At 45.7% G+C, this 23,404-nt stretch overlaps 1 protein-coding gene across 2 annotated transcripts in view; it reads right to left on the bottom strand.

Moving 5' to 3' along the window:
- LOC139372777 (CYFIP-related Rac1 interactor A-like) overlaps positions 1 to 23,404 on the bottom strand; it is an 87,236-nt gene that overhangs the window by 62,791 nt on the left and 1,041 nt on the right. The window lies entirely within an intron of this gene.

Here is a 23,404-nt window from a genome sequence, read left to right as displayed (position 1 = left end):
GAGGCGAAGAGGGTATGGGGAGGCGAAGAGGGTATGGCTGCCAGTCTCCATCCCCTGGAATAGCGGAGCGGCGTTGGCGATAGATAGACTGGAGAAAAGGAGAGAGGAGCTGGACCACTAGTGGTGTCACGCCAAATACAGTCCCCCCGGTCACTTCATGAGGAATAGTCTCATCGGTGGTGTCACGCCAAATACAGTCCCCCCGGTCACTTCATGAGGAATAGTCTCATCGGTGGTGTCACGCCAAATACAGTCCCCCTCGGTCGTGTCGTAACGCATAGTCTCCTCGGTGGTGTCACACCAAATACAGTCCCATCCTCCGCGTTCTGACGAATAGTCTCATCGGTGGTGTCACGCCAAATACAGTCCCCTCCGTCGCGTCACGACAAATAGTCTCATCAGTGGTGTCACGTCAAATACAGTCCCCTCCGTCGCGTCATCACAAATGGTCTCATCAGTGGTGTCACACCAAATACCCCGTAAAGCACTCCCGTGCCAACGGCTAGTTGAGTGAAACCTGTCTTCAAGTGATGCTGACACTCTCACTGTCACCCAAACCAGATGCAAAGAGGGAAATGTGTATTTGAAACGAGAAGTTGGTCATAATGTGTTTTGAGGAAGCCATCTTTGTTTTGACTCATGTGGATGAAGATGAACGGAAAAAGATTGACTTTATTTATAATCTGATCCAAAGGGTTCTAATTCACTCAATTATATTTGTTTGGGCCCTGGGTCGGATTTGTAAAACAGCATTTGGGTTTAAACACAGCTTTTGTAGACCAATCTAGTGCAGTGATTAGGTTGTTATCTAGACACAATCTCTTCTCTGTCTTCATTATTCATCAGATAATAATGAGAATAAGTCAGTCTCATATCTACATCCCAAATGGCATCCGATTCTCCTAATAGTGCACCACTTTTGACCAGAGCCCTGCAGACCGAGGTAAAATGTAGTGCACTATGTAGGGAATTGGGTGCAATTTGGGATGCAAACTCTGTCTTTCATTCTTTCTCCCTCTCTAACCCTCTGTTCTCTACTTCCTCTCTCTGTTTGGTTTCCCAGCTCTCCCCTCTCTGACCCTCTATTCTCTACTTCCTCTATCTGCTTGGTTTCCCAGCTCTCCCCTCTCTGACCCTCTATTCTCTACTTCCTCTCTCTGTTTGGTTTCCCAGCTCTCCCAGCTCTCCCCTCTCTGGCACTCTATTCTCTACTTCCTCTATCTGTTTGGTTTCCCAGCTCTCCCAGCTCTCCCCTCTCTGGCCCTCTATTCTCTACTTCCTCTATCTGTTTGGTTTCCCAGCTCTCCCAGCTCTGGCCCTCTATTCTCTACTTCCTCTATCTGTTTGGTTTCCCAGCTCTCCCAGCTCTCCCCTCTCTGGCCCTCTATTCTCTACTTCCTCTATCTGTTTGGTTTCCCAGCTCTCCCCTCTCTGACCCTCTATTCTCTACTTCCTCTCTCTGTTTGGTTTCCCAGCTCTCCCAGCTCTCCCCTCTCTGACCCTCTATTCTCTACTTCCTCTATCTGTTTGGTTTCCCAGCTCTCCCCTCTCTGACCCTCTATTCTCTACTTCCTCTATCTGTTTGGTTTCCCAGCTCTCCCAGCTCTCCCCTCTCTGACCCTCTATTCTCTACTTCCTCTATCTGTTTGGTTTCCCAGATCTCCCCTCTCTGGCCCTCTATTCTCTACTTCCTCTCTCTGTTTGGTTTCCCAGCTCTCCCCTCTCTGACCCTCTATTCTCTACTTCCTCTCTCTGTTTGGTTTCCCAGCTCTCCCAGCTCTCCCCTCTCTGACCCTCTATTCTCTACTTCCTCTATCTGTTTGGTTTCCCAGCTCTCCCCTCTCTGACCCTCTATTCTCTACTTCCTCTATCTGTTTGGTTTCCCAGCTCTCCCCTCTCTGACCCTCTATTCTCTACTTCCTCTATCTGTTTGGTTTCCCAGCTCTCCCAGCTCTCCCCTCTCTGCTCTCTATTCTCTACTTCCTCTATCTGTTTGGTTTCCCAGCTCTCCCCTCTCTGACCCTCTATTCTCTACTTCCTCTATCTGTTTGGTTTCCCAGCTCTCCCCTCTCTGACCCTCTATTCTCTACTTCCTCTATCTGTTTGGTTTCCCAATTCTCCCAGCTCTCCCCTCTCTGACCCTTTATTCTCTACTTCCTCTATCTGTTTGGTTTCCCAGCTCTCCCCTCTCTGACCCTCTATTCTCTACTTCCTCTATCTGTTTGGTTTCCCAGCTCTCCCCTCTCTGACCCTCTATTCTCTACTTCCTCTATCTGTTTGGTTTCCCAGCTCTCCCCTCTCTGACCCTCTATTCTCTACTTCCTCTATCTGTTTGGTTTCCCAGCTCTCCCCTCTCTGACCCTCTATTCTCTACTTCCTCTATCTGTTTGGTTTCCCAGCTCTCTCCTCTCTGACCCTCTATTCTCTACTTCCTCTATCTGTTTGGTTTCCCAGCTCTCCCCTCTCTGACCCTCTATTCTCTACTTCCTCTATCTGTTTTCTTTCCCAGCTCTCCCCTCTCTGACCCTCTATTCTCTACTTCCTCTATCTGTTTGGTTTCCCAGCTCTCCCCTCTCTGCTCTCTATTCTCTACTTCCTCTATCTGTTTGGTTTCCCAGCTCTCTCCTCTCTGACCCTCTATTCTCTACTTCCTCTATCTGTTTGGTTTCCAAGCTCTCCCCTCTCTGACCCTCTATTCTCTACTTCCTCTATCTGTTTGGTTTCCCAGCTCTCCCAGCTCTCCCCTCTCTGACCCTCTATTCTCTACTTCCTCTATCTCTTTGGTTTCCCAGCTCTCCCCTCTCTGACCCTCTATTCTCTACTTCCTCTATCTGTTTGGTTTCCCAGCTCTCCCCTCTCTGACCCTCTATTCTCTACTTCCTCTATCTGTTTGGTTTCCCAGCTCTCCCCTCTCTGACCCTCTATTCTCTACTTCCTCTATCTGTTTGGTTTCCCAGCTCTCCCCTCTCTGCTCTCTATTCTCTACTTCCTCTATCTGTTTGGTTTCCCAGCTCTCCCCTCTCTGGCACTCTTCCCTTTAATCTCTTCTTCTTTTCTATGTGTTCCTGTGTCTCTCTCTCTCCACGCGACCAGTGGATTGATCTGACTGATAGCCTATAGGCACGCTATCCGTAGCAACCCCACGGAGACCAGATCAAAGATAATCAAATGATCTAATCCCATGCTTTCCAGAAAAGAGACAGTCCTTCCTTCCTTCCTTCCTTCCTTCCTTCCTTCCTTCCTTCCTTCCTTCCTTCCTTCCTTCCTTCCTTCCTTCCTTCCTTCCTTGGACAGGTGAAAGAAAGGACTATTTTACATGTCTCCTAACCCGTCATGTCATATCACTGTTATTCCCTATCAGTACTTCTAGGGTTATTCTGCTGTCATATCACTGTTATTCCCTATCAGTACTTCTAGGGTTATTCTGCTATCATATCACTGTTATTCCCTATCAGTACTTCTAGGGTTATTCTGCTATCATATCACTGTTATTCCCTATCAGGGTTATTCTGCTGTCATATCACTGTTATTCCCTATCAGTACTTCTAGGGTTATTCTGCTGTCATATCACTGTTATTCCCTATCAGGGTTATTCTGCTGTCATATCACTGTTATTCCCTATCAGTACTTCTAGGGTTATTCTGCTATCATATCACTGTTATTCTCTATCAGTACTTCTAGGGTTATTCTGCTGTCATATCACTGTTATTCCCTATCAGGGTTATTCTGCTGTCATATCACTGTTAATCCCTATCAGTATTTCTAGGGTTATTCTGCTATCATATCACTGTTATTCCCTATCAGTACTTCTAGGGTTATTCTGCTGTCATATCACTGTTATTCCCTATCAGTACTTCTAGGGTTATTCTGCTATCATATCACTGTTATTCCCTATCAGTACTTCTAGGGTTATTCTGCTATCATATCACTGTTATTCCCTATCAGGGTTATTCTGCTGTCATATCACTGTTATTCCCTATCAGTACTTCTAGGGTTATTCTGCTGTCATATCACTGTTATTCCCTATCAGGGTTATTCTGCTGTCATATCACTGTTATTCCCTATCAGGGTTATTCTGCTGTCATATCACTGTTATTCCCTATCAGTACTTCTAGGGTTATTCTGCTTTGAAGTTGCTGTTAGGTAAAGGCGGTGGTGCTGGTGGGTTGTTTAAAACTGAGCATGATCAACATAACTACTCTGGTTACAAGATGTTACTGTAAAACAGACCTTAGATCAGTGTCTCTAGAGGTGTTATCTCTAGGGGAGGTATTATCTCTAAGGGAGGTGTTATCTCTAGGAGAGGTGTTATCTCTAGGGGGGAGGTATTGTCTCTAGGGGAGGTGTTATCTCTAGGGTAGATATTGTCTCTAGGGGATGTATTGTCTCTAGGGGAGGTATTGTCTCTAGGGGAGGTATTGTCTCTAGGGGAGGTATTATCTCTAGGGGAGATATTGTCTCTAGGGGAGGTATTGTCTCTAGGGGGGAGGTATTGTCTCTAGGGGAGGTATTGTCTCTAGGGGAGATATTGTCTCTAGGGGAGGTATTGTCTCTAGGGGAGATATTGTCTCTAGGGGAGGTATTGTCTCTAGGGGGGAGGTATTGTCTCTAGGGGAGGTATTGTCTCTAGGGGATGTATTGTCTCTAGGGGAGATATTGTCTCTAGGGGAGGTATTGTCTCTAGGGGAGGTATTGTCTCTAGGGGAGGTATTGTCTCTAGGGGATGTATTGTCTCTAGGGGAGATATTGTCTCTAGGGGAGATATTGTCTCTAGGGGAGGTATTATCTCTAGGGGAGATATTGTCTCTAGGGGAGGTATTGTCTCTAGGGGGGAGGTATTGTCTCTAGGGGAGGTATTGTCTCTAGGGGATGTATTGTCTCTAGGGGAGATATTGTCTCTAGGGGAGGTATTGTCTCTAGGGGAGGTATTGTCTCTAGGGGAGGTATTGTCTGACTTCTTGAAATGGAGACATACTGTATTTGGGCCTGTAGTTATTTAGGGTTTTAGCTGTTTTCTGTAGAATCAGGAAGTTGATCAGTGACATGAGATTCTCAGAAACTGTACGTCTCTGTTATTATACTCCACTCAACCACTCTCTCAACTGTCTGCATTCATATTTGTGTGCTCTGCATGAGTGTGTGTGTGTGTGGTGTGTGTGTGTGTGTGTGTGTGTGTGTGTGTGTGTGTGTGTGTGTGTGTGTGTGTGTGTGTGTGTGTGTGTGTGTGTGTGTGTGTGTGTGTGTGTGTGTGTGTGTGTGTGTGTGTGTGTGTGTGTGTGTGTGTCTAGGCCTCTGTGTGTTTCTCATGCACTTTCTGCAGAAGTGTGTGTACGCGAGCTCTCTAGTCAGTGTCCTGCCTTGACAGAATTTGGAGACGGAGAGAGAGAGAGAGGTGGTAACTGTTGGTCAGGACTCTCTGTATCTTCCGATGGACATAGTTTCACGTATGACTGTTCTAACGAAGACACTAACTACGGCTAATTGGACTCTAGTACGTTGGGACTGTCACCAAACATTGACTGCGAGATAACACGTCAGAGTAGCTATCTGAACCTCTGGCATGGAGAACAAAGTTAACCAACTCAAAGTTTTAATGATGGATTTCTATTGGGTTATGGAAGAGTATTATAAATTAAAGAGCCTGATTGCTGATGTAATCTATCTGTAAAGATGGCTTGTGAGAAGAGTCTTAGGGAAAGTTACCCCATTAATACCAGCCAGTCGCACTACTACCTCACCTAATTGGTTCTGTCTGATATAACTTCACATCCGTCTGCTCTCTCTCTCTCTCTCTGTGTTTGTGTCTCTCTCTCTGTCTCTCTATCTCTCTCTGTCTCTGTGTGTGTCTCTCTACCTAATGGAATGTCCATCCTCCCCAATACTGACCCCTCTAAGCCCCTCACCACCACGTGCACACACACACACACACACACACACACACACACACACACACACACACACACACACACACACACACGATCATACACACTCAAATTTGCACACTCATTCCCAGGACTCACTTGTCAATCTCAATGTGACTGCAAAGATTTTACTGAAGGATAGAAAATCGTTTTTTCCTTCATTTTGTTGTTCCAGTCCAGACGTTTAGCTTTCTAATCTGTGGACTCTGACTTTCTAAAACAACAACAACAAACATAAACAACAACAAACATAAACAACAACAGCGGTATGTGTTACTAGGATTAGTAAAACTCAGACACAAATATGAAAACTGAAATATTACATTTACATAAGTAGATCACTCAGAACTTTGTTGAAGCACCTTTGGCGGTGATTACAGCCTTGAGTCTTCTTGGGTACGACGTTATTAGCTTGGCACACCTGTATTTGGGGAGTTTTTCCCATTATTCTCTGCAGATCCTCTCAAGCTCTGTCAGGTTGGATGGGGAACGTTGCTCCATCTCTCCAGAGATGTTCAATCAGGTTGAAGTGTGTTGAAGTCCGGGCTTTGGCTGGGTCACTCAAGGACATTCAGAGACTTGACCCAAAGCCACTCCTGTGTTGTCTTGGCTGTGTGCTTAGGGTCATTGTCCTGTTGGAAGGTGAACCTTCACCCCAGTCTGAGGTCCTAACCTCTCTGGAGCAGGTTTTCATCAAGGATCTCTCTGTACTTTGCTCTGTTCATCTTTCCCTCGATCTTGACTAAAACATCCCCACAACACGATGCTGCCACCACCATGCTTCACTGTAGTGATGGTATTGGCCATGTGATGAGCGGGGCTTGTTTTCCTCAAGATGTGACGCTTGGCATTCCGGCCAAAGAGTTCAATCTTGATTTCAACAGACCAGAGAATCTTGTTTCTCATGGTCTGAGAGTCCTTTAGGTGCCTTTTGGCAAACTCCAAGTGGGCTGTCATGTGCCTTTTACTGAGGAGTTGCATCCGTCTGGCCACTCGACCATAAAGGCCTGATTGGTGGAGTGCTGCAGAGATGGTTGTCCTTCTGGAAGGTTCCCACATCTCCACAGAGGAACTCTGGAGCTCTGTCAGTGTGACCATCGGGTTCTTGGTCACTTCCCTGCTTGGCCGGCCAGCTCAAGGATGAGTCTTGGTGGTTCCAAACTTCTTCAATTTAAGAATGATGGATCTGTGCATTGACACAATCCTGTCTCGGAGCTATATGGACAATTCCTTTGACCTCATGACTTGGTATTTGCTCTGACATGCGCTGTCAACTGTGGGACCTTATATAGACATGTGTGTGCCTTTCCAAATCATGTCAAATCAATTTAATTTTCCACAAGTGGATTCCAATCAAATTGTAGAAACATCACAAGTATCTCAGTTTCGAGTCTCATAGCAAAGGGTCTGAATACTTATGTAAATAAGGTATTTTATTTTGTATATTTAATACATTTGCAATTTTTTGGGGAAAAACCTGTTTTTGCTTTGTCATTATTGTGAGTAGATTGATGAGAAAAAAAACATAAATATAGTAATTTTAGAATAAGACTGTAACGTAACAAAATGTCAAGGGGTCTGAATATCGTTCAGAGTATTGATTCTTGTTGTATTTGATATATTATTGATCGGCTATGAAACCTATCTGACCTGTTCACCGGATGTGCTACCTGTCCCAGACCTGCTGTTTTCAACTCTCTAGAGACAGCAGAAGTGGTAGAGATACTCTAAATGATCGGCTATGAAAAGCCAACTGACATTTACTCCTGAGGTGCTGACCTGTTGCACCCTCGACAACTACTGTGATTATTATTATCTGACCCTGCTGGTCATCTATGAATATTTGAACATCTTGGCCACCCGGCACAGCCAGAAGAGGACTGGCCACCCCTCAGAGCCTGGTTCCTCTCTAGGATTCTTCCTAGGTTTTGGCCTTTCTAGGGAGTTTTTCCTAGCCACCGTGCTTCTACACCTGCATTGCTTGCTGTTTGGGGTTTTAGGCTGGGTTTCTGTACAGCACTTTGAGATATCAGCTGATGTACGAAGGGCTTTATAAATACATTTGATTGATTGATCTAATCCAATAAATACATTTTATTTGATATTTGTATTACTATTATTGATCATGTCAAGCATTTCACGGTTAAGTCCCGTTGTATTCAGCCCATGTGTGTAACGGTTGTAGTTGGTGGAAGAAGGTGAGGACCAAGGTGCAGCGTGGGACGTGTTCGGCATTTTATTAAATAGAATAAAATAAAATAAAAGATAAAATAACAAAAGGCACAACAGAAAATAATCACCCACAACTCAAAATGGGAAAACAGACTACCTAAGTATGGTTCTCAATCAGAGACAACGATAGACAGCTGCCTCTGATTGAGAACCATATCAGGCCAAACACATAGAAATAGAAAACCTAGAACTACAACATAGAATACCCACCCACACCCTGACCAAACTAAAAATATAAACATACAATGCAATCTACGGTCAATCTACGGTCAATCTACGGTCAATCTACGGTCAATCTACGGTCAATCTACGGTCAATCTACGGTCAATCTACGGTCAGGACAATGTGACAAATAAATAATGTATCTGATTAGAGTTTCAATGAATCTCACGTCACAAAATACACCACATTCTACTCAATAAGCCAATTAAAACAGGGAATGAGGGAATTAATGAATTAAAGACAGGAGACGTCTGAACTGTCACACAATGGGATGTGTGGATGGCACCTAATATCTGTCATACTCAGGCTGTTACATAGTTCACTGTTGATATGGAACACATTGTCACCGTAGGTCATTCTCTCCTTATTGAAGATCAGAGGAAATCATCTCTCTCTCTCTCTCTCTCTCTCTCTCTCTCTCTCTCTCTCTCTCTCTCTCTCTCTCTCTCTCTCTCTCTCTCTCTCTCTCTCTCACACACACTAACTAACAGGCTACAGAGAACACTATCTGAGAGGTTACCAGTGACACTACAGCACTGGTCCCCTTCCCCACCTCCTCCCCCTTCCTCACCTCCTCCCCCCTTCCGCACCTTCTCCCCCCTCCCCCCTACCTCACCTCCTCCCCCCTCCCCCCTACCTCACCTCCTCCTCCCCCTTCCTCACTTCCTCCCCCCTTCCTCACCCCCCTTCCTTCTTCACTTCCTCCCCCCTTCCTTCTTCACTTCCTCCCCCCTTCCTTCTTCACTTCCTCCCCCTTCCTCCTTCACTTCCTCCCCCTCCTCCCCTCACCTCCTCCCCCTTCCTCATCCCCCCCTTCCTTCCTCACTTACATGTAACCATTAGGCAACAAAGGGGTTGTCCACACATGTATGAATACATGGCTAAAGATTTGTGAACATGGTCCCTAGCTGTGTGTTGCCGCTTTCCATGTTGTCTGTTTGTCTGTAGCTTGTGAGGTGTGGAAACACTTTGTTGCTTTTATGAATTTTGTCTTGTTGCTTTTTTGTTCTATGTTGCTCTGTCTGTATGCTATGTCTTGCTTGTCCTATGTTGCTCTGTCTGTAAACTATGGACAGAGAAAGAGAGGGAGGGAGGGAGGGAGGGAGGGAGGGAGGGAGGGAGGGAGGGAGGGAGGGAGGGAGGGGGAGTGAGGGAGGGAGAGAGAGTGAGGGAGGGAGAGAGAGTGAGGGAGGGAGGGAGAGTGAGGGAGGGAGGGAGGGAGGGAGGGAGAGGGAGGGAGGGAGAAGAGACACAGAGAGAGAGATAGAAATCTGTCACTGGCTTCCCGAGTGGAACAGCGGTCTAAGGCTGAGAGAAGAGGAGTCACTACAGACCCAGGTTCGATTCCAGGCTTTGTCACCACCGGCCTTGATCGGGAAAACCATGGGGCGGCACACCATTGGCCCAGCCTTGTCCGGATTAGGGGAGGGTTTGGCCCAGCCTTGTCCGGGTAAGGGAGGGTTTGGCCCAGCCTTGTCCGGGTTAGGGGAGGGTTTGGCCCAGCCTTGTCCGGGTTAGGGGAGGGTTTGGCCGAGCCTTGTCCGGGTTAGGGGAGGGTTTGGCCCAGCCTTGTCCGGGTTAGGGGAGGGTTTGGGGTCTTTACTTGGCTCATCGCTCTCTAGTGACTCCTTGTGGTGGGCCGGGCGCCTGCAGGCTGACTTCGGTTGTCAGTTGAACAGTGTTTAATTTCGACGCAGGTGCGGCTGGCTTCCGGGTTAAGCGAGCGGGTGTTATAAGGAGCACGGCATGTTTCGGAGGACGCCTCTCCCGAGCCCATTGGGGAGTTGCAGCAATCAGACAAGATCGCAATTGGATATCACAAAATTGTAAAAATACATACAGAAAACCAACATAACAAAGCACCTACAGAGAGATGAAGCTGGAGTCCCCTTTGCAAGCTGGTCCTGCTTAGGGAATAGAAGAATAATTTTGCACGCCCAATTTTTCAGTTTTTGATTTGTTAAAAAAGTTTGAAATATCCAATAAATGTCGTTCCACTTCATGATTGTGTCCCACTTGTTGTTGATTCTTCACAAAAAAAATACAGTTTTATATCTTTATGTTTGAAGCCTGAAATGTGGCAAAAGGTCGCAAAGTTCAAGGGGGCCGAATACTTTCGCAAGGCACTGTAGTATAGACATGACATTTGAAATGTCTCTTTTCCTTTGAAACTCTTGCGAGTGTAATGTTTATTGTAAAAATGTTATTGTTTCACTTTTTATTTCTTATCTATTTTACTTGCTTTGTAAACATGTGTTTCTCATGCCAATAAAGCATTTTGAATTGAATTGAGGGAGCGAGAGAGAGTGGGGGGGGGGGGGGGGGGAGAGAGAGACGGAGATACAAAGAGACAGACAGAGAGAGTGAGAGCATTAGATGGACAGATGCAGAAAGATAGGGGGGGGGGGTGAGAAAGACAAAGGCTGAGATATGCTATATCAACCAACCCTCTCTGGACAATATCTCTCTCTCTGCCTCTCTCTCTCTCTCTCTCTCTCTCTCTCTCTCTCTCTCTCTCTGCCTCTCTCTCTCTGCCTCTCTCTCTTTCTCTGCCTCTCTCTTTCTCTGCCTCTCTCTCTTTCTCTGCCTCTCTCTCTTTCTCTGCCTCTCTCTTTCTCTGCCTCTCTCTCTCTTTATACCTCTCTCTCTCTCTCTCTTTGCCTCTTTCTCTGCCTCTCTCTTTCTCTGCCTCTCTCTATTTCTCTGCCTCTCTCTTTCTCTGCCTCCCTCTCTCTCTCTTTATACCTCTCTCTCTCTCTCTCTCTGCCTCTCTCTCTGCCTCTCTCTCTTTCTCTGCCTCTCTCTCTCTTTCTGCCTCTCTCTCTCTCTCTCTCTCTCTGCCTCTCTCTCTCTCTCTCTCTCCCTCCCTTCCCCTCTCTCTCTCTCTCTCTCGCTCCCTCCCTCCATGCCTTACTTCTGCCTCATCAAACATAACAGTTATGACACAGCTAAGCAAGCATAATGAGGTACTGTATCTTAAACAGACAGTAGACTCATATCTGCAATGATACAGTATATTGTACTACTGTAAGTTTATATCTGCAGAGGAGATAGAAGTTGCTTCTACATAATCTTAGCCTCGTACCACGTGTAGCGAAACTGAATTTAAGTTCATACGAGGCTAATATAATGTGTCCGTCACCATTTTGTAACTTAAATCAAATCACGTTTTGTTGGTCACATGTTATTGCGAGTGTAGCGAAAAGCTTGTGCTTCTAGGTCCGAATTTGACTGTATGGGGGAAAATGATTGGATGGGCGGACGGACGGATGGACGACGGAAAGATGGAAAAGAGACAGAGAGAGAATGACAGACAGACAGACAGATGGAAAAGAGACAGAGAGAGAATGACAGAAAGACAGGGAAAAGAAAGGAGAGGGATTTAGATAGAGAAAGAATGAAACAGAGAAAGAGAGGATGGATAGAGGGAGAGATACAGACGGGCGTGTTTCTATGGGAAGAACAGGAGATGCAACATCGCCGGCAGCCAATCGGTGGGCTCGGTTAAAATGATGAAAGGGAGTGTCCTAGCAACAGCGGAGTAAATATCAGAGCAGCCATCATCCAATCTTAGTCGGGAAAAAGCACACAATACATGAAGATGCGTTTGAACAGCATGTCAGTCCTATCTGTGTGCTGTGAGGGTTATTGTAAACATCATTGTGTGTATAGCTGCATGACACAAATGGATAGGGCTTACTCTGCTACATTTGCACACTGTACATAGATTTTTCTATTTTCTATTGTGTTATTGACTGTACTTTTGTTTATGTGTAACTCTGTGTCGTTGTATGTGTCTCACTGCTTTGCTTTATCTTGGCCAGGTCACAGTTGTAAATGAGAACTTGTTCTTAACTGGCCTACCTGGTTAACACTGTGCCAAGTTACTTTTCAGTGTGTTCTCACCAACAAGTAAATAGTAGTCAGGGGGTGTGGGTACTGGGTAAACAGTAGTCAGGGGGTGTGGGTACTGGGTAAACAGTAGTCAGGGGGTGTGGGTACTGGGTAAACAGTAGTCAGGGGTGTGGGTACTGGGTAAACAGTAGTCAGGGGTGTGGGTACTGGGTAAACAGTAGTCAGGGGTGTGGGTACTGGGTAAACAGTAGTCAGGTGTGTGGTAACTGCACTTAGGTAAACAGTAGTCAGGTGGTGTGGGTACTGCACACGGTGCACTCGGGTAAACAGTAGTCAGGGGGTGTGGGTACTGCACACAGTGCACTCAGGTAAACAGTAGTCAGGGTGTGTGGGTACTGGGTAAACAGTAGTCAAGGGGGTGTGGGAACTGGGTAAACAGTAGTCAGGGGTTGTGGGTACTGGGTAAACAGTAATCAGGGGGTGTGGGTACTGCACACGGTGCACTCGGGTAAACAGTAGTCAGGAGGTGTGGGTACTGCACACGGTGCACTCAGGTAAACAGTAGTCAGGGGGTGTGGGTACTGGGTAAACAGTAGTCAAGGGGGTGTGGGTACTGGGTAAACAGTAGTCAGGGGGTGTGGGTACTGGGTAAACAGTAGTCAGGGGGTGTGGGTACTGCACACGGTGCACTCGGGTAAACAGTAGTCAGGAGGTGTGGGTACTGGGTAAACAGTAGTCAGGAGGTGTGGGTACTGGGTAAACAGTAGTCAGGTGGTGTGGGTACTGCACACGGTGCACTTGGGTAAACAGTAGTCAGGAGGTGTGGGTACTGCACACAGGTAAACAGTAGTCAGGTGGTGTGGGTACTGCACACGGTGCACTTGGGTAAACAGTAGTCAGGGGGTGTGGGTACTGGGTAAACAGTAGTCAGGGGGTGTGGGTACTGCACACGGTGCACTCGGGTAAACAGTAGTCAGGAGGTGTGGGTACTGCACACGGTGCACTCAGGTAAACAGTAGTCAGGGGGTGTGGGTACTGGGTAAACAGTAGTCAAGGGGGTGTGGGTACTGGGTAAACAGTAGTCAGGGGGTGTGGGTACTGGGTAAACAGTAGTCAGGGGGTGTGGGTACTGCACACGGTGCACTCGGGTAAACAGTAGTCAGGAGGTGTGGGTACTGCACACGGTGCACTCGGGTAAACAGTAGTCAGGAGGTGTGGGTACTGCACACGGTGCACTCGGGTAAACAGTAGTCAGGTGGTGTGGGTACTGCACACGGTGCACTCGGGTAAACAGTAGTCAGGGGGTGTGGGTACTGGGTAAACAGTAGTCAGGGGGTGTGGGTACTGGGTAAACAGTAGTCAGAATCATTGAGAGGGTTCGATTAATCTTTGCCCGTGTATAACATGTGTGTTCTGCACTACCTGAAAGACAGTTTCTATCTCAAGGCCATCAGACTGTTAAACAGCCATCACTAGCACATTAGAGGCTGCTGCCTGTAGGCATAGACAAGAAATCACTGACCACTTTAGGGAATGAAACACTAGTCACTTCAACAAGGTTTACATATCTGGCATTACTCGTCTCATATGTAGTGTATATACTGTATTCTATACTATTCTACTGTATCTTAGTACGTTCTGCTCCGACATCGCTCGTCCATATGTACAGTGGGGCAAAAAATGATTTAGTCAGCCACCAATTGTGCAAGTTCTCCCACTTAAAAAGATGAGAGAGGCCTGTAATTTTCATCATAGGTACACTTCAACTATGACAGACAAAATGAGAAAAAAAAATCCAGAAAATCACATTGTAGGATTTTTAAAGAAATTATTTGCAAATTATGATGGAAAATAAGTGTTTGGTCAATAACAAAAGTTTATCTCAATACTTTGTTATATACCCTTTGTTGGCAATGACAGAGGTCAAACTTAGTCCGTTCTGCTCTGACATCGCTCGTCCATATGTATATAGTCTTAATTCATTCCTTACCTAGATTTACGTGTGTATTGGGTATATGCTGTAAAACTGTTAAGATATTACTTGTTAGACATTACTGTCGAAGCTAGAAACACAATCGTTTCGCTACACCCGCAATAACATCTGCTAAACGAGACCAATAAAATTGTATTGCATTTTTGTTTTAATTTTAATTTGATTGCATTTGATTTGGAACCGGGCTGCCTCTCTGAAGTGAGCCAGGTGCCCGTTCTGTCTGTATGTGAAGTCGGCTCAAAACAAACATCATTTAATTAAGCATGTTTACTATTCATTTGTATTAATAAAAAAATATTTAACCTTTAATTAACTAGGCAAGTCGGGTTAAGAACAAATTCTTATTTTACAACGACGGGCTGCCCCGGCCAAACACTAACCCGGACAACGCTGGGCCAAGTTGTGCTGAGTAATGAGTAGGATTCTGTGTTTGCTAAAGTGATTGGTTTTGATTTATTTTATTTTATAAACGGTTTATCTGCTTTCACCCTCTTGCTTTCGACCGATGATGTGACGTTTTTTAACAAATCAACTGTTTTAGATTATTGTATTTTAACCAAGCAAGAGAAATAAACAAACAAAATCCCTTTTTTCAATGAATGTTTCACGACGGTCATTTAAATGATCTGTAGAAATCAGTGTTTTAAGAAGAGGGTTAATAGAGTACCACCTGTGTATCTGAAGACTGTGGGGTTGGCCTCCCGGAGTGGATAGTTGGACAATTATTTAATTTATAGTTTTGATAGCCCCCTACCGACACACACACACACACACACACACACATACACTTCTATTAATTTCAATAAGTAGGTGGCTCTTTCAAAAGAGCCTTTGAGTTCGTGGAGTGTCAGGCAAGTGTCAGTGAGTGTGATGGTGTGTCCTACTGCATGCGTCTTTGTTAGAACGGAGGAGAGACCAGCTCTCAGACTCTCTAGGAAGAAAGAGGTCGTTGCCCTCATCCGTGAGACGCAAGCCATCCCTACAGTACTGCCTAGGGACACAGTGCTTTATATGGCAGAATGGCGGATTGGTGGTAATGACTCTGTCACGGAGAAATGCAAGCTGGTCCATGTGGAACGACCTTTGCCAATTCAAATGCACGCAGTAAACATGGTACTACACTCTATCAATACTTCACATTTATGTTCTGTTCCACATCTATGGGTGAATCCCTAAGGCTGTAGAGTTGACCATGTCACCGCCACACCGGCAGTCACGAGTGATGACTGCAGTAAAATGACATGCGACTGTTGAGTCACGGAAATCTCCTCTTATGCACACGGGACATGCTTTTCTAGTACCCAAAATGCTATAATGAATATCAAGACCTAATGTCGTGGTATTCAGGGCTCTATTGTCCCTCCATCAGGTCCTAATGACCTGGTACTCAGGGCTCTATTGTCCCTCCATCAGGTCCTAATGGCCTTGTACTCAGGGCTCTATTGTCCCTCCATCAGGTCCTAATGGCCTGGTACTCATGTCTCTATTGTCCCTCCATCAGGTCCTAATGGCCTTGTACTCAGGGCTCTATTGTCCCTCCATCAGGTCCTAATGGCCTGGTACTCAGGGCTCTATTGTCCCTCCATCAGGTCCTAATGACCTGGTACTCAGGGCTCTATTGTCCCTCCATCAGGTCCTAATGGCCTTGTACTCAGGGCTCTATTGTCCCTCCATCAGGTCCTAATGGCCTGGTACTCATGTCTCTATTGTCCCTCCATCAGGTCCTAATGTCCTTGTACTCAGGGCTCTATTGTCCCTCCATCAGGTCCTAATGGCCTGGTACTCAGGGCTCTATTGTCCCTCCATCAGGTCCTAATGGCCTGGTACGCAGGGCTATATTGTCCATTTAACCACTCTGACATCAATGCAAAAACAATCTAAAATCACATCCAACACTAATCATCCAAAAACAGTGTCATCATGCCTATTAAAACTCCCCTCGCTGTGATTGACAGATGTGAAGAAAGAAGTTTAAACAGCAGGTTGAAACTGAGTTTGAAACACGGTCGTTGTGGAAGACGAAATGGACGGCGTTTTGTAAGGTGATGAATCATTCAAAACACCCAATATTAAGAATATCAGAGCTTGTGCATAGGCTTATGAGCCCAACCCCGAGAAAAATACAAAATAAAAATAATTAAAATTATGTTTGTGCCTCATACAATACATAGTCTACCACATATTACTCATTGGCAGATTTTTTTTTTTTTACGGATTTATTAAGAGGTCTCTGGTACATAGTAGTTGGTCTAGCCTAAATTCAGGTAATGACCTTTGAGTGTGGACTCTGTTATTATTCATACTGGATGGACTGGTTAGCTCATTCTCCTCTCCTCTCCAACAGGTCTGTCCATGAGTCTGGGAGAGACACGTAGAGCCCAAGGCTGTTGGTTAATTGATTGTGCAGGGCGGCTAACAGGTAGCCTACAATTACAGTGAATTTCTACTTGGTTTTTCAATAGCCTAATAATAGTGATTTTTTAATTTTCATAATTAATTGGGTGACACATTACCGTTAGCTATAGAGACTATCTCACCACCGTCCGTTTCCATCTCCTCCCCTCTCTGTCCTTTATTCATTTCTCTAACATGCCAAGGGGCTGTCAACAGTTAAATATGTTCAGTTGCAAAAAAAAACACTTTCGATGTTCCGAACAGATTTCAAATAATTTCCCTGATGAAGCACGGGGTAGATGGAGGAACAGGGTTGGAGAGCCCAGGGTATACGGAGCACGGGGTAGATGGAGGAACAGGGTTGGAGAGCCCAGGGTAGATGGAGGAACAGGGTTGGAGAGCCCAGGGTATACGGAGCACGGGGTAGATGGAGGAACAGGGTTGGAGGGCCCAGGGTATACGGAGCACGGGGTAGATGGAGGAACAGGGTTGGAGATCCCAGGGTATATGAAGCACGGGGTAGATGGAGGAACAGGGTTGGAGAGCCCCGGGTATACGGAGCACGGGGTAGATGGAGGAACAGGGTTGGAGAGCCCAGGGTATATGAAGCACGGGGTAGATGGAGGAACAGGGTTGGAGAGCCCAGGGTATACGGAGCACGGGGTAGATGGAGGAACAGGGTTGGAGAGCCCAGGGTATATGAAGCACGGGGTAGATGGAGGAACAGGGTTGAAGAGCCCAGGGTATACGGAGCACGGGGTAGATGGAGTAACAGGGTTGGAGAGCCCAGGGTATATGAAGCACGGGGTAGATGGAGGAACAGGGTTGGAGAGCCCAGGGTATACGGAGCACGGGGTAGATGGAGGAACAGGGTTGGAGAGCCCAGGGTATATGATGCACGGGGTAGATGGAGGAACAGGGTTGGAGAGCCCAGGGTATACGGAGCACGGGGTAGATGGAGGAACAGGGTTGGGGAGCCCATGGTATATGAAGCACGGGGTAGGTGGAGGAACAGGGTTGGAGAGCCCATGGTATATGAAGCACGGGGTAGATGGAGGAACAGGGTTGGAGAGCCCAGGGTATACGGAGCATGGGATACCTGCAGGAACAGGGTTGGAGAGCCCATGGTATACGGAGCACAGGGTATCTGCAGGAACAGGGTTGGAAAGCCCAGGCCATACGGAGCATGGGATACCTACAGGAACAGGGTTGGAAAGCCCAGGGCATACGGAGCACGGGGTATCTGCAGGAACAGGGTTGGAGAGCCCATGGCATACGGTGCACGGGATAGCTGCAGGAATACGGTTGGAGAGCCCATGGCATACGGAGCACGGGGTATCTGCAGGAACAGGGTTGGAGAGCCCAGGGCATACAGAGTACTGGGTATCTGCAGGAACAGGGTTGGAGAGCCCAGGGCATACAGAGTACTGGGTATCTGCAGGAACAGGGTTGGAGATCCCATGGCATACGGTGCACGGGGTATCTGCAGGAACAGGGTTGGAGAGCCCATGGCATACGGTGCACGGGGTATCTGCAGGAACAGGGTTGGAGAGCCCATGGTATACGGAGCACAGGTTAGCTGCAGGAACAGGGTTGGAGAGCCCATGGCATACAGAGAACTGGGTATCTGCAGGAACAGGGTTGGAGAGCCCATGGCATACAGACTACTGGGCGGAATATGACCTGTATCTCAGTGAGAGCATGCTCTTCAAACATTGGTTGCACATCTCCTGCTATAAAACCAATGTAGCCTACCAGGCATCAGTGAAAAACGGACCGATGGGGAAAGTGTGCAGCCTCCATTCGCTATTGGAGCATAAAGATCACATGTCCCGCCCCTGCCCCCACCCCCGCCCCCCGATCCTGTCCATTTGATAACGGGGCCATTCTAAATCAAAACTAATGAAACATATTATTAAAGACAAGATTAATTGGAGTATAGTCTGATAGGTGGAAATTGGATCAGTTGATGAGAGAACAGGGTGTACAGCCCGAGGCAAGGTAAGTTTTATTTTTTTCTCTACTTTCTCAAATCGTCAATAGTCTATTGTCGCATTGTGACGCCCATATATGTTCTGATTTCTAAGACGTTGTAAGGTTTGTATCATTCACTAAACTAAACTTGCCAAATAACTCTTAAATCTAGTAAACAAATCGTCACTTTTGCGCTCAACAACCGCTTCACATCCACACTCACTCCGAAAATGGGAAAAATATTCTTTCTATTTTATTAAGTTAACTTCAATTATATTCTTCTTACTATATAAAATCATGTAATGTAAAATAATGGTACGAGACTTATAAGGATATATTTGCGTGACAATAATTGGCTGACAGAAGTCCATGATCGGCACAGTTATCCCACCTGCTTGCATGTTCATACTGCCATTTATTAAAAGAGGACAGGTGTGGTATTTTACTGCAGTTGGACAGCTGTGTACAGCATTACTTAGGACAATTGTTGCTGAGGTTTTGTATGCAAGAGTTTAGAGCACCTTTCCAATTTCAGATTTGTAAATATATCTATGATTTATCTTCAGGTGTTTCACAGCGTTATGCAGCCTTTTCTGTTCAAGTTCAGTGCTACCACACCTGATTCTACTACCACACCTGATTCTACTACTCACCTGATTTCTACTACTCACCTGATTCTACTACTCAACCTGATTCTACTACCACACCTGATTCTACTACCACACCTGATTCTACTACCACACCTGATTCTACTGCCACACCTGATTCTACTGCCACACCTGATTCTACTGCCACACCTGATTCTACTGCCACACCTGATTCTACTGCCACACCTGATTCTACTACCACACCTGATTCTACTGCCACACCTGATTCTACTGCCACACCTGATTCTACTGCCACACCTGATTCTACTGCCACACCTGATTCTACTGCCACACCTGATTCTACTACCACACCTGATTCTACTACCACACCTGATTCTACTACCACACCTGATTCTACTACCACACCTGATTCTACTGCCACACCTGATTCTACTGCCACACCTGATTCTACTGCCACACCTGATTCTACTACCACACCTGATTCTACTACCACACCTGATTCTACTACCACACCTGATTCTACTGCCACACCTGATTCTACTGCCACACCTGATTCTACTGCCACACCTGATTCTACTGCCACACCTGATTCTACTACCACACCTGATTCTACTGCCACACCTGATTCTACTACTCACCTGATTCTACTGCCACACCTGATTCTACTGCCACACCTGATTCTACTGCCACACCTGATTCTACTACTCACCTGATTCTACTACCACACCTGATTCTAGTACTCACCTGATTCTACTACCACACCTGATTCTACTACTCACCTGATTCTACTACCACACCTGATTCTGCTACCACACCTGATTCTACTACTCACCTGATTCTACTACCACACCTGATTCTACTACCACGCCTGATTCTACTACACGCCTGATTCTACTACACACCTGATTCTACTACCACACCTGATTCTACTACCACACCTGATATTACTACCACACCTGATTCTACTACCACACCTGATTCTACTACTCACCTGATTCTACTACTCACTTGATTCTACTACCACACCTGATTCTACTACTCACCTGATTCTACTACTCACCTGATTCTACTACTCACCTGATTCTACTACCACACCTGATTCTACTACTCACCTGATTCTACTACTCACCTGATTCTACTACCACACCTGATTCTACTACCACACCTGATTCTACTACTCACCTGAATCTACTACTCACCTGATTCTACTACCACACCTGATTCTACTACTCACCTGATTCTACTACCACACCTGATTCTACTACCACACCTGATTCTACTACCACACCTGATTCTACTACTCAGCTGATTCTACTACCACACCTGATTCTACTACTCAGCTGATTCTACTACCACACCTGATTCTACTACAACACCTGATTCTACTACCACACCTGATTCTACTACCACACCTGATTCTACTACCACACCTGATTCTACTACACACCTGATTCTACTACACACCTGATTCTACTACCACACCTGATTCTACTACCACACCTGATATTACTACCACACCTGATTCTACTACCACACCTGATTCTACTACCACACCTGATTCTACTACCACACCTGATTCTACTACTCACCTGATTCTACTACCACACCTGATTCTACTACTCTCCTGATTCTACTACTCACCTGATTCTACTACTCACCTGATTTTACTACCACACCTGATTCTACTACTCACCTGATTTTACTACCACACCTGATTCTACTACTCACCTGATTCTACTACCACACCTGATTCTACTACCACACCTGATTTTACTGCCACACCTGATTCTACTACTCACCTGATTCTACTACTCACCTGATTCTACTACCACACCTGATTCTACTACTCAACTGATTCTACTACCACACCTGATTCTACTACCACATCTGATTCTACTACCACACCTGATTCTACTACTCAGCTGATTCTACTACCACACCTTATTCTACTACTCAGCTGATTCTACTACCACACCTGATTCTACTACCACACCTGATTCTACTACCACACCTGATTCTACTACCACACATGATTCTACTACTCACCTGATTCTAATACCACACCTGATTCTACTACTCACCTGATTCTACTACCACACATGATTCTACTACTCAGCTGATTCTACTACCACACCTGATTCTACTACTCAGCTGATTCTACTACCACACCTGATTCTACTACCACACCTGATTCTACTACCACACCTGATTCTACTACTCACCTGATTCTACTACCACACCTGATTTCTACTACTCACCTGATTCTACCACTCACCTGATTCTACTACTCACCTGATTCTACTACCACACCTGATTATACTACCACACCTGATTCTACTACCACACCTGATTCTACTACCACACCTGATTCTACTACTCACCTGATTCTACTACCACACCTGATTCTACTACTCACCTGATTCTACTACCACACCTGATTCGACTACCACACCTGATTCTACTACTCACCTGATTCTACTACTCAGCTGTTCTTCCATGAATAGTCCAGTGCTACCACACCTGATTCTACTACTCAGCTGTTCTTCCATGAATAGTCCAGTGCTACCACACCTGATTATACTACTCAGCTGTTCTTCCATGAATAGTCCAGTGCTACCACACCTGATTATACTACTCAGCTGTTCTTCCATGAATAGTCCAGTGGTACCACACCTGATTCTACTACTCAGCTGTTCATCAAAAACCATGAATAGTCCAGTGCTACCACACCTGATTCTACTACTCAGCTGTTCTTCCATGAATAGTCCAGTGCTACCACACCTCATTCTCCTACTCAGCTGTTCTTCCATGAATAGTCCAGTGCTACCACACCTGATTCTACTACTCAGCTGTTCTTCCATGAATAGTCCAGTGCTACCACACCTGATTCTACTACTCAGCTGTTCATTGAGACCGTGAATAGTAGAATCAGATGTGGTAGAACTTATTTGTGTATTTTCCAGGAGCTTGCGATTGTCGTAGAGGGATCAGGGATCCTTTTATTTTGACTCTTCTAATTACGTTGGTCATTTTTACTATTATTATTATTATAATATAGTTTATAATAGTAATAAAACACCTCAAGTATGAATTAGGCTGTTTGAGAAGGTTTGAATCCTAAGAATCCTGCTTTTACATAGTTTGAATTACTATACCAACATAGCTACTGTAGTAGGTTGAAGATGTGTGCTGGAAATCTTGGTAGAGCATGGGTGGAATAGGTGTTGTGGTGCTGGATAACCTTGGTAGAGTATGGGTGGAATAGGTGTTGTCGTGGGTGCTGGATAACCTTGGTAGAGCATGGGTGGAATAGGTGTTGTGGTGCTGTAAAACCTTGGTAGAGCATGGGTTGAATAGGTGTTGTGGTGCTGGATAACCTTGGTAGAGCATGGGTGGAATAGGTGTTGTGGTGCTCATGTGAATTTCCTTTATTTTTCAGCTTCAGACCAATGCCTATTCTCACTTAAAACATATTTTTTGTTTTGAATAATACCATTATCAGATGCTTTTATCTAAAGTGACTTAGTCATGCATGAATATATTTTACGTACGGGTGGTCCCGGGAATCGAACCCCCTACCCTGGCGTTGCATGCACTAAGCTCTACCAACTGAGCTACAGGATGGTTGATGATGATCAATTTAATACTGGATTACAGAGATAATTACACATATAGGATGCCTGCCTGCCTGCCTGCCTGCCTGCCTGCCTGCCTGCCTGCCTGCCTGCCTGCCTGCCTGCCTACCTCTCTCTCAGTCTCCCCATATATCCTTCCAAAATGCCCCATACATAACAGGGTTATTCTCTCCATTCATCCTTCCATTCATTTTTTCCATCCCTCTCTGTCTCTCCTCCCTAAATGACCCACAATGCACCCGTTCTGCACTGTGATCTAGGACTATTGTTTTTTTTGGCAGTGTGTTTGCATTTCACGTGAGTGTGTGTGTGTGTGTGTTTGCATAGCAGCAGGGCAGACAGTAGTGCTATCCACGGTGGAGGGGGAGAAAGGTAGATGGGAGACATACAGAGAGAGTCAGCTGGTAGTGCACACTGACCATACTGAGGTGTGTGTGTGTGTGTGTGTGTGTGTGTGTGCGCGCGTCTGCAATGTACTGCAGTGAAAGGGGACAAGCCCTAGTTGACTGACTTAAGAGATGCTACCACTACATTATCACATCCATAGGACACTAGGGGTTAAAAGCGTTG

The sequence above is a fragment of the Oncorhynchus clarkii genome, chromosome 18 (assembly GCF_045791955.1).
Source record: "Oncorhynchus clarkii lewisi isolate Uvic-CL-2024 chromosome 18, UVic_Ocla_1.0, whole genome shotgun sequence".
NCBI classification, from domain to species: Eukaryota; Metazoa; Chordata; class Actinopteri; order Salmoniformes; family Salmonidae; genus Oncorhynchus; species Oncorhynchus clarkii.
The sequence above is the reverse complement of the archived record's forward strand: the minus strand, read 5'-3'. Positions and strand labels throughout refer to the sequence as shown.